This window comes from Saccoglossus kowalevskii, chromosome 12 (assembly GCF_978046115.1).
Source record: "Saccoglossus kowalevskii chromosome 12, keSacKowa6.1, whole genome shotgun sequence".
Lineage (NCBI taxonomy): Eukaryota > Metazoa > Hemichordata > Enteropneusta > Harrimaniidae > Saccoglossus > Saccoglossus kowalevskii.
In genome coordinates, this window is record NC_140652.1 from 16,431,301 (window position 1) to 16,443,889 (window position 12,589).

At 36.4% G+C, this 12,589-nt stretch overlaps 1 long non-coding RNA gene across 1 annotated transcript; it reads left to right on the forward strand.

Annotated features, from left to right (window-relative positions):
• The first annotated feature begins 10,911 nt into the window (after window positions 1-10,911).
• LOC144362670 (uncharacterized) lies at window positions 10,912-12,319 on the forward strand. Its single transcript, XR_014931116.1, has 2 exons — window positions 10,912-11,039; window positions 12,275-12,319. It is a non-coding gene; the product is annotated as an uncharacterized LOC144362670 (long non-coding RNA).
• Window positions 12,320-12,589: the final 270 nt, after the last annotated feature.

Sequence of the window (12,589 nt, forward strand, 5' to 3'; positions counted from 1 at the left end):
ATCTACCAGGTGACCAATAAACATGAGAAATCCTTTCAACGATATCTGAACGATGGCCATCAGCAAACAAATCGTAAACCTGTGAACATTGCAACACTGAATATAGCCATTTTATTCATCACTATGTTTGTAATATCGTACTTACCACTGCCAATATATGGTCTTATAATACTCAATGTGGATGAATTTAGAAATGAACATATATGTAGCTTCTTCGTAGCGTTCACATGTTTTGGCAGCATGGCCAATATTATTGTATACTCTTTAACCTCCAGTCAGTTTAACAAATTTTTACCTCTTAACAAAAAAAAACACAACAAAAAATAAATTAGAAATACGCTAATATCATTACAGTAATCATTTCGCCCATTGTTATTAGTTCTGACGGTGCTGTACGCAAACTTGTATATTTTGAGGTTGTTTACTTAGTGCGCTGCTTTTCTAATTACGCAAATTTGTTTACAATGTTGTACCGGCTCTAAAAATTTCAACATTGTAATATATCGATTTCATAATAATTACGCAAAGTCAGTTATTTAATATTGGACACAGGTGAAGTTTCCTCCGCGAATGATACAATGTGGTATAGATTTGAAGAATAGTTCGGAATTTGGGCGACCGGTCGGTGTTTTCAATGGGTCGGTGAGAGAAAAATTACGATAAAAATGCGGTCGTTTTCCGGACGAAAAATACAGTGCGGTCGGAAATTAAGCGATAAGCAGTCGATTAAAAGTGGGAAGTTGGGCGAAATGATTACTGTAATGATATTAGCGTATTTCTAATTTATTTTTTAACTCAAACAATATTTATTTACTCACCGTTTACTATAGCTAGAGCGCTGTACGTGTCTTCATTTTTAGGTTAGTTCTTCTGCCGTTTTCTCGCAACCAACAACGTGATTTTTTATTTGGGATTTTGAGAAACTTGACATGAATCGTTATGGCATTCATGCGCACAAAATTTCGCCATGTTTCAACTTTAAAGTAGTCAGTTAACAAGGTCTTTCATAGTAGCATTTCTATGGGATTGGCGTACTAGCATGAATGGGTTCAATTATCAGTGTTCACTGATGACGTCATTTGACTGGCCCTCCAGAGGCGAAATGACACCAGGAAAAGCGGAAGTTTGTCGTCTGCTTCACAGCCCGTTTTGTACCCGATATTTAGGGCATTTCGCAGCACATACAAGTTGTTTTTATCGACAGAATTCATTCATAGATCTCAAATTTCATGTACAGAGTGTCAAAAGCCACACCTCTGCTCCCCTTTAATAGAAACTTGTGGTTTATTTAATATTGCGTCACACTTTTGCGCAGACTCTGTAAGTCGCACTACGACTATTCAGTATTAAAAACAGAGAAAAAGGAAAAAGTGCGGTTTTACAAATATAAACCCACTTTTTTGGAATTGAGTGGATTTACAAGACTCCGACCAATTCTGCCGCTGTATATCTGTAATCCCCTGCTTTCTAGTGATTTTGGGGGGTTTATTCCACGAAAAAACAATACAATTGAAAGATTCAGTAATTGGCTTTCTTGTCAGCGCGCTGAGCTGAACATATTTTTGCAATGCATGACAATTGCCCAAGAAACCTCAATCGAAAATCCAATAAATTATTCGTTAGATCCAAATACATATAAACGTTAGTAGAAGTAGCTGAAAATGTACAATTACCACCACCAATACTGCGACTGACACCTTTACCACCTCAGCTGCTAAAACATATGCTCTGACTCTGCTGTCACTGCGATCGCCACACCATCAAATATGTCACCATTGTAACAGCAACAATCAACACCACCAACTTCACCAAACATTGATTCAACCCTCGAATAAATGCTACACAGAAAAGTCGCTGTTATAAAAAACTAGGAGTTATTCGCCGAGTTTTCATCTCAAGTCGTGAAACGGGGAAAATATTAATATATTTTTTTGATGACGACGACACTTAGTGTAATACATAAGTGACAATTTCATTACGTCATGTCACAGTCATTCACAATTAAAAGTCAACACATTTTATACAATCGGTGTACTAAATAGAAACTGTTCTTGAACTCACTTGCAAATGCAAGTTTGGGTCACTGTCTGGGTAATTTGTTTGCGTCGAACTCCTTTTGCAGTATACAACGAAAAACAATTATTAAGCGTGTTAGCAATCTGTTTTTATGAACTTTATTGAAATTAGGTTTTGACATCTTATATTCTGTTATTTATGCACGTGATTGGTTGATTTAAAGTTTGTTCGTTCATGTTGCTCATACTGTTTTGATATAGGTGTATGCACGCAGTTTCGCGTGCGTTAATTATGTACGCGTGTGTGATTCGTATTGTCAGTGTTTGGAATCCGGCTGGGGTTTATCAAATATTCAATTATATACCAACACTGAAATGTCATTTCACAAAATATATCAATGAAGTAAAAATGCACAGTTAAGACCTCTCTGAAACGCAATATGAAACTGCTGACACACACATCAACAATTCGCGAGAGTTGGGGTTTATCAAATATTCAATTATATACCAACACTGAAATGTCATTCATTCTCTAAAACGTAATGTGTTTGTAATTTCATAATACAATAATTAGCATATTTCATAATTTGTCTGCAACACATACATAATTATGATGTAGATTTCAGTGTGTCCAACCTATTAAAATATAAGATTGATTAATACTTGTCATTTCCTTGTGAAAAGTCAATATTATATACATAGGCATAAGAGAAATTAAAATATAGGATAACAGACCAAATATTAAGAAAATAAAAACCTAACTTCGAAATTAATATATGGGAGTTTATGAATAAAGAGTAAAACATGATGCTTTCAAATTAATGCTAGGGTGGGATAAAAACATTGTTTGTAAATTTTTGTTAATAAGTGTGAAACACGTGGTGTTTCTATATTTCCAAGTCTAGGTATTGTAGGTGTTTCGTGCGTTTACTGGGAACCAAACCTTGCAAACTACAAACCTATCATGGAACACAAATGTTAATATCACTAATATGCCTTCTTGTTCATATCCAAAACACAGAGGTAAACTCAGAACGGCGTGTTACTGCTCAAATAATCTGGCAAACAGCACGGTGCCCGTCAAAACCCCGTAAGCTCGTACGCGTGTCATCCGTATTAATGTGCGGCCACCGCCATGCCATACATAAAAATTATCCAAATGAAAGTAAAACTGCACAATTAGGAAAGAAGTGGTGTACAACAATAAAGCCTTACTGAAACGCAAACTGAAACTGTTGAAACAGACTCAACAATTCCACTTGCCCAAAAGTGTGCGCATGTGCACTGATAAGCACAAATACAATTTGAAAGGTACAACGAACATTGTGATATAAACACTGAGTAAATTCATTGAATAATTAAAAAATTGATCTTTTTTTTTATTTCAAAATAATCGGTTTTAAATTTCAGTCGCTACACAAATTGTACCGTACTGTTGTAAACACTGATTACTGTTTGGGCAGTGGTTATCAAAGTTCCGCCGGCTGACAGTATCCTGCGTCCTAAACTGTAACGTTGATGGCATCATTTGGTCGTTACTACGTGTTATAATACTTTCAGAAAATATTCGTAACGTGACTACACAAATGCCTTTACTAGACAGTTTTTATAGATTTGTATGAAACCATAAGAGAGCGCGCGGTTACGGCTTTTCCTGAGGCCGATCACCGAGGTCTGATCGAGTACGAAATGAACTCACGGATTTTATTTATTTGAGTGCGCCCGAGTGATTAAGTAAATTTCAAATACGTCAGCGCCTGTTGGTAAACTAGTCTTGAAAGCAAAAGAGTCCAGAGTCTTTAAAAAACGTACAATGTGTTTATTAAAGAAATATCGGAATTTCTGTTTCGTTTTTGTGTACACTTCGGCGATTGTTTGGTTTGTGATTTCAAATAGAGTACAACAACTCGACTAAAATAACGGAAATCTTTGTAGTGCACATTTAATTTACGTTATTTAGTTAACAGAACTAGTCGAACGATACTACTTACGGGACGTCACCGTATACATTGTATCGTCTATTTCACAGGAGCGGAACACTATTGTATGTTCCGTTGTCTTGCGAGTGCGACAATGGGTGTTGATATACTCACATATAGAATATCAAACACCCTCCCCACCACCACTACAACCACCATATCATTTTGCCGATGAATCTATCATTATTTTGTAATTTGAATAGCTGCACTGTAACAAGTGGCAACCGCGGAACAAAACAAACAAAATATATATTGTTAGCAAATTCCTAAATGTAGTTTTAGATCGTTACATACGGTGATTACGTCTACGTTTAAAACTGTATTGTTAGTCGTCGTTTTATTTACAGAAACATTGATGGGGAAAGTTGAGATGTACCAAATCTCTCACATATAGTTTCCATGGATACAGTGTAATCGCCAATCATGAGAGATTACGTAATAAGGGATTTGATGTGAATATTACTGACGGCTAATCCGTGAAACACATGTACCCTATTTATGCCGTTTTGCCAGGTAATTGAAAAAACAAATCTTGTAATTTTGCGTTCACGGTTAATCACGATGATTGTAAATATTGGTTCCATATATAATGAAAACACAGGTCAACAGATATACAGTGAACCTCTTAATCACAAAACACAAATAATACCGATTTTAGCTAGAGACGTATTTTTTTCTAATTATCACCCGAATATTTAAAACCACACGTGTCAACTTAGCAGTATTATTTAATATCCATTAATGTTGTCGTTTAAATTTGAAACTACGTACCAAGTAACAGGGTTGAAGACCTGTTTAAATAATAAACGAAATTGCATGACAAATCGACAAATATTGTTGGATATGCTAGTGGAGAATATAGGTTTACTGTGACACATAGATCTAGTTTCGGTTTCTCCTAAAACTGATGTTTAAGTTCCGTTTTGGGATCACACCTATATTAATTCTGGTGTAAGTGTTTTTTTTTCTTCAATAGAGCTTAAAATCCGATGTGATCCAGATGTGACACGCTAATGACTAATCAAAAACACCACAAAGCTGACAATTCACTCTCCTTATCTAAAATGCCCGTTTAATGAGAAACCGTGCATCTACACAATAAAGAAGATATTACATAAAATTAATATTGATCGATGAAAGGCATTATGGATTCAAATACACAAGTAGATACGTTGACGACAATATGTACGCGTCGACCATGTATTGGTAATTATCGGACATAGAAAGTCTGTTTCACGTAATCATGCCAGCTAGTGTTTCCTAAAGTGTTATTGTCGGCAAAAGTTCGTTTGAAGTCTCGTGACATATTAAAAACAAGCACGCAGGTGATGATTTCAGTGTCAATAATTGACTGTGATTGTGCAGTACACTGTTGTTCGCGGCGACCAGCCACGCCGAAAGGGATATCTATATATCGTATCTACCTCAAACCCTATACCATAATAACGATAATATGTGTTTTTTATGGTTCACACTTCTTCGGGGTACATACGTAAATATGTGTAAATTTAGTTAAAGACGAGAAAATTAAATAAGAAATGTGCCGTATATACACGGCAATGCAAGCTGACTAGCAGGTTTCCCCTGCACACGTCGCCAGGTCTATTTTTTATGCAAATGAGAAATTAATGAGAGCCTCGTTTTAAAATACATGAAAAACAAAATTGACGCAGATTGAGTTTGAAACATATTTCTTCACTTTAAAAAAAAAAAATACTTCATAACATAAAAATGATAATACTGATGTACCAATGAATGATTTTGGACCAGAAAATAGGAGCCACTTCACAGGCACTTTAAAATGTAATCAACTCGCACGCGGGTTTCGATAATCGAACTATATTATGAAATCTATATTCCATATAACAAATCTTTCATTGATATTAATATTAGTTGCACACCAGACGCTTGTACAGCCGTTAGATGCCTCCCTTGTACAGCCGTTAGATGCCTCGCTTGTACAGCCGTTAGATGCCTCGCTTGTACAGCCGTTAGATGCCTCGCTTGTACAGCCGTTAGATGCCTCGCTTGTACAGCCGTTAGATGCCTCGCTTGTACAGCCGTTAGATGTCTCGCTTGTACAGCCGTTAGATGCCTCGCTTGTACAGCCGTTAGATGCCTCGCTTGTACAGCCGTTAGGTGCCTCGCTTGTACAGCCGTTAGATGCCTCCCTTGTACAGCCGTTAGATGCCTCGCTTGTACAGCCGTTAGATGCCTCGCTTGTACAGCCGTTAGATGCCTCCCTTGTACAGCCGTTAGATGCCTCCCTTGTACAGCCGTTAGATGCCTCGCTTGTACAGCCATTAGATGCCTCGCTTGTACAGCCGTTAGATGCCTCGCTTGTACAGCCGTTAGATGCCTCCCTTGTACAGCCGTTAGATGCCTCGCTTGTACAGCCGTTAGATGCCTCGCTTGTACAGCCGTTAGATGCCTCGCTTGTACAGCCGTTAGATGCCTCGCTTGTACAGCCGTTAGATGCCTCGCTTGTACAGCCGTTAGATGCCTCGCTTGTACAGCCGTTAGATGTCTCGCTTGTACAGCCGTTAGATGCCTCGCTTGTACAGCCGTTAGATGCCTCGCTTGTACAGCCGTTAGGTGCCTCGCTTGTACAGCCGTTAGATGCCTCCCTTGTACAGCCGTTAGATGCCTCGCTTGTACAGCCGTTAGATGCCTCGCTTGTACAGCCGTTAGATGCCTCCCTTGTACAGCCGTTAGATGCCTCCCTTGTACAGCCGTTAGATGCCTCGCTTGTACAGCCGTTAGATGCCTCGCTTGTACAGCCGTTAGATGCCTCGCTTGTACAGCCGTTAGATGCCTCCCTTGTACAGCCGTTAGATGCCTCGCTTGTACAGCCGTTAGATGCCTCGCTTGTACAGCCGTTAGATGCCTCCCTTGTACAGCCGTTAGATGCCTCGCTTGTACAGCCGTTAGATGCCTCGCTTTGTCTTTTATCAGCCAACTATTCTACTCATGTGCTCAGTAATTTTCCAAGCTTCGACTAATTTCTGCCGTTGATGGCGTGGTTAAGTTTCAAGATTTTACGCCATATAACTGAACACATATTTTATTTATTTATTTATTTATTTATTTATTTATTTATTTATTTATTTATTTATTTATTTATTTATTTATTTATTTATTTATTTATAGTTTTTATATAAAAACATATCCTCGAGCTAAAATTCATAAAATTTGGTAAATAGCCACAAAACGCTGCCAAATACAAACACGCAGGCCCGCTCATGACCACAATGACGTAAGGGAGCCGTACGGGCGCTTTCTGAGGAACTTCATTACGAGAAACGCATGAATGGAATTACTAATGTAATTCTGTCAAAACGATTCCAATACATTGCAGAAAACGAAGCGAAACAAACTTTTTCTGATTACGTGAGGTCATAATAATCTGTTCGGCTTTCTACTAATTTCGAGTATCACATTAAATGTTTAACGTACGCGCGCGTTAAGAATACAAGAATATTCGAATATTAAAGAAATACAGATACAATCCTTGCTCTGATATATCGTTTGTTTAAGAAGTAGTGTGTTATGGTTCCGTAATTTTGACAAGGTATTATCCCCTAAAACTATCTGTTTTGCTGAAATATTTTTTGGAATATTTAAGGGAAATTACCCCATTTTTTAAATGAAATATTCCATAATAACTTTATATAATCACATTCCATGAACATGTGTAAAACTTTCACCTCGCATTGCTACAAAATAATCAGGGAGGACTGGTACTCTGTGCGTTCTGGGAAAGTCCAGAACGGCCACCCGGTCTACGGCCATTGGGCCTCAGCACTAATTGTTCCAACCTTTAATAGCCATCATTAATGCGGGAGGGTCGTCATCTGCGCACGCGCGGTAATTTAGTCCCAAGCGACTATAACAACACACGCTGAAAAGGCGAAGGCTCATGGGTGGAAGGTTGTTTGTAAACAATGACACTCTATGGCCATCTAAAGCATGCGCAGGTGACGACTCCCCCGCTTTAAGTATGACTGCCCCGATGTTTTTGGTTGTTCTATTTGCGGGAAAGTCCAGGGTCGGTGTTCCATTTCAGACCGTCTCTGAAAACTTGCGTGGAGGTCCTACGAAGTATACAATATATTATGATAAGCTCCCATTGGAACTCCTGTAGTTTTGATTCCATTGTAACTGTAAATGCGAGTAAATACAATCCACCCTTTGTCCCCAACATCAACTATATATTCATAATACTATCCGCCTCGTAATATCTTACAATTAATGTTACCTAACAAAACAAACTTATTCAGAATAAATCAACTGCTAGTTCTGGCTTAACACATGGGGAACATGGGTGCAGCGCCCTCATACAGCAGGTTGGCGCCATCTCATCGAAATTCTTAACAGTTCATATTGTCTTGTTATCTGAGGTTTCAGGACCTTAAATTACTCTCTTCAGAGGTATGCTCCCTCTCATTTTTTTTATAGAAAAACCTCTGCAATATGATTTATATGACCCCAATTTGTGGATAGAGAAGAAAGTAATCCCTGATAATGAAGAAATGTGTTGAAAAGATTCCAAAGTCAGCTATATAAATAAATAAAAATAAATAAATAAATGAAATGCATTTAACGCGCACCCCTGTCATTTATGATTATTTTTGATTTGTAAATAACTACAATGTTTTTACCGACTGTGTTTTCTATTGGAATATATGAAGCATTGAGCAACTGTACCGAATGCTCTTATAAAAAGAAGGCAGCAATATCACCAATTATAGTATTTTCTGACGCCCTGTCATGCCCCATTTCAAATAAATTTGTTAATAAGCTTGTTTATTGTTTTAATATCGTCCAAACCTGCATACATTTCTTTAGTGGTCCTTCAATATTCAATTCATAATTTATACTTGTTATCGCGAAAAAAATTCGAAAAAATCCCTCTTTCAAACACCCCCCCCACACACAAACAAGTTAAATCATCTGCAAATATTTTATATCACAGCCGTGAAATTTATTCTACATGTATTTATAGCCTTACTTTGTAAAATATCTCAAAGGCATTAGTAAAGAAGGCAGATGAGACAAGATCGCCCTGCCTGACAAACTACCTAGTACTCAAATCATGCTTCATTTGTTTGTTGTCAATACCACTGTTATACAAGAACGCATGTCACAGCAATGTAAGACGACTTATTAAACTATTTGAATATATATTATTATTTTATATTTATTTATATGTATATCTTTTACATATCATTTATATAATTTGCAGAATTGATACTGTTATAATTCTTATAATAGCTAAACCATCAAATGATTTACACTTTATAGCTGTTAATATGAAGGAAAGTTTCCAAACATTACCGGCCCACGGTTTGAAATTAAGGGAGAGTCGTTACAAGACAAATAAAATAAAATAATTGACAAGTTTCGACTGGAATCATTTAATGAACAACGTGTTCTCGGGAATGGTATGTTTCCACTAGTGTTCATTTTACAACACTAATTCATTGCTCTTCCCTGTTATGATTATTTTTTTGCTAGAAAAGTACTTGTTTCTCTTTCCAAACATAGCCGTTTAATGGTTTCATTGTTCTCAACAATGCCCATTTACTAGTAAAGTGTTCTTTTTCCTAAACAGTTTACTAGTTTATCTGTTCTCAACAATTTCTGTTTACTACGAATTCGAAGGAACTCTTAGAACGAGATTTGTCTTGCATGGTCCATGTAAATAATACGCTCACCTCACTATTTAAAAATGAAATATTTTTTTGAACAACAGCACCAAGTCTGTCATATCCTATTTTCTATGTTCATCATGCTGTCAAATCCATACATAAATAAGTTTTTTTGTATCAAACGCTCGTCACGTTAAGTTTATATAAAAGCTCGTGTTATCTTTATACATGTACTGCAAGTTTGAACTCAGTTGTGATCTATATTACATGTTATAAACAAATATGATTCGCAACTGCTAATACAATTTTAACTCACACCTTTCTTATTATATTATATACAGATGGGAAATGAAGGAGGTATCTTAATTACATAAACAAATTTCGATTGTCCAGCAAACACATCTCAGGAGTCGTTGCTAAAAATCTGATAAAACGTCATTTTCCTGATGCTCCCATTGACATACTACGTAACACAACTGTAATTACTGTCAGAAAGTGTATGGACGAAAATGCAAGGGATGGTAATAGAATGCTGGATTTTTTTCTGAAATTGTGAACATCCGGAATTCACGACCACCTGACGAAGTTGACGACATCTCGAAATATTTTAGGTTATGTGGTGTTATATTTTAGGTTATGTAGAAGACAACAAGTTATTGACTGAAATAGAAAAAGAAGATATAATAATTAGTAAGATAAGTCTTAATAGAGATCATATCAGGACATATCAGGTCATACCTTTCTATCAGAGAGTTTAAGACTATCTGATTCTGTTTATTCACAATCCAATATATCACTCTTCAAATCAGTTGAAATAGTATTCCAAATAGTATAAAAGTAGCGAGAAGCAGACATGTAGAAGAAACATAACTACGGTGGCCCATGGCGACAATTATCGATATGTAACCAACTTCCGCGCCGACTCAGCAACTTTCCGCATCGACTTAGCAACTTCCGCGATATGTAAGCAAATTTCTCGCCGACTTAGCAACTTCCGCGATATGTAAGCAAGTTTCTCACTGACTTAGCAATTTCCGCGCCGACTCAGCAACTTTCCGCGCAGACTTAGCAACTTCCACGATATGTAAGCAAGTTTCTCGCTGACTTAGCAACTTCCGCGATATGTAAGCAAATTTCCCGCCGACTTAGCAACTTCCGCGATGTGTAAGCAAGTTTCTCGCCGATTTAGCAATTTCCGCGCCGACTCAGCAACTCACCCCACGCAATCAAAGCAGAGACCCCCTGTAAAGAAAATGGTACAGTCGAACAGGCATGGCGGCCTGAGCGTGACTCCGGGAAGTTCTTGGCTCAATGTAGTAACCTAGTTTACCCTCTTATTTTCCAACAACAACAACAACAACAACTAGTAAATGGCTTCACATGTACAGTAGAAGGTAGGTTTGCTCTAAACGGTCAAGTGTTTTTGCACCAGGCAGTCATTTTAGCGCCTTGAGAGTACCACAGTCCTTCTAGTATCACTCTCTCTTATAGCCTAGACCGGGCTTGAACTTTTATTTACTGTTCAATCTTGTTTCATATATATTCCACTGACCATTTGGCATTGAACCCATCCTGTTTCCGGTGAAATTTAAAGCAAGGGAGTCATCACCTACGCATTTTCATAGCGTGTCGTTGTTTACAAACAAGTGTATATCGTTGCTTGGTGACAACCCTCCCGCTTTAATTTATGACTATACTATTTATTATAATCATTGAAAAATTATTTAATTCCAACAACTGCATTAACTGTGTGTTACTATCAAGAGTTAATTTGCTTGCTATTGAACTTGGAGCAAGTATTTTGTCTTTTCATCTCCTCCAATTCAATTGCTGTACTTTGTTAAAGCATATATGCATTGATTTGTTTTATAATTAGTATTAATTTATTTGTATTATTAATAGTATTTTATATTATTGTTGTAGTTTTGACCATAGACCTTCTGTCTTACACAGTTTCACAAGCACAAGAAAAATAGGTTATAGGTTATAACAAAAAATGATCACATGGCATATGCAATATAGCTGGTGCTCATTATTTTTCTGATATCCATTTATATAATGCTGTATAAATTTGGCGATGTGAGATCAATTCAGTATAAATTGTTTTGTTGATCAATGTGCTATTAGCGTTTTGCACGTCTTTTCAAATTTTTAATGGATGAGCTAATTAATTCTTTCAAAATGCCTAATATACAAGTCATTTTCAGGCTACACCATCACAAGTCATCCTCATCAATGTTTTCAGTTATATTTTTAAATGGTGTATTTGTTATAATAGAAACACATGTGCTCTTTCATCTTAAACTTTACATGTACAACAAACAGAGTATTTTCCTGTGATATTAAGCAACAATAGAAAAGCAACCAAAATCATTATGATCCCTTGCAATTACCAATCCTTTTTTTTAGCAATTTATTTGATAATGCACAATCTTTATACTGAACAATACACTAATGCATAATGAATCTAATACATGTACTAATAAATCAGCAAATTTGTATCTTATTCTATCACATTAAACTAGCATTATATATTGCTCAATGACATTAAGTTAATGCACATTTGTATGATAACCTTATATAATATCAGTAAGCCATATGATTCAAACAATGATATTCTTCAATACAGATATTGAAGAAAGGCACAAGCAGCTAGCACCATAGTAACCCAAAAGTAATTGCAAGTTACTACAACAAATCTATTTCAAAACTAAAAGGTATGTGTTGTATTTATTATTAGCCAGCTTAAATTCTGAATCAATTTTAACCTAATAAACTTATTTATATTACCGGTACAAAGTCATTTTCGTAAAAACAGATCAGAGAATTGATATATTTATATATTGATATATTTATATCAATTCTCAAAAGTAAAACTTAAGTGAATATTGTTGACTTCTGTGCGTGAAGCACACAATGATAGTCTAAGCTGTCACCCTGTCTA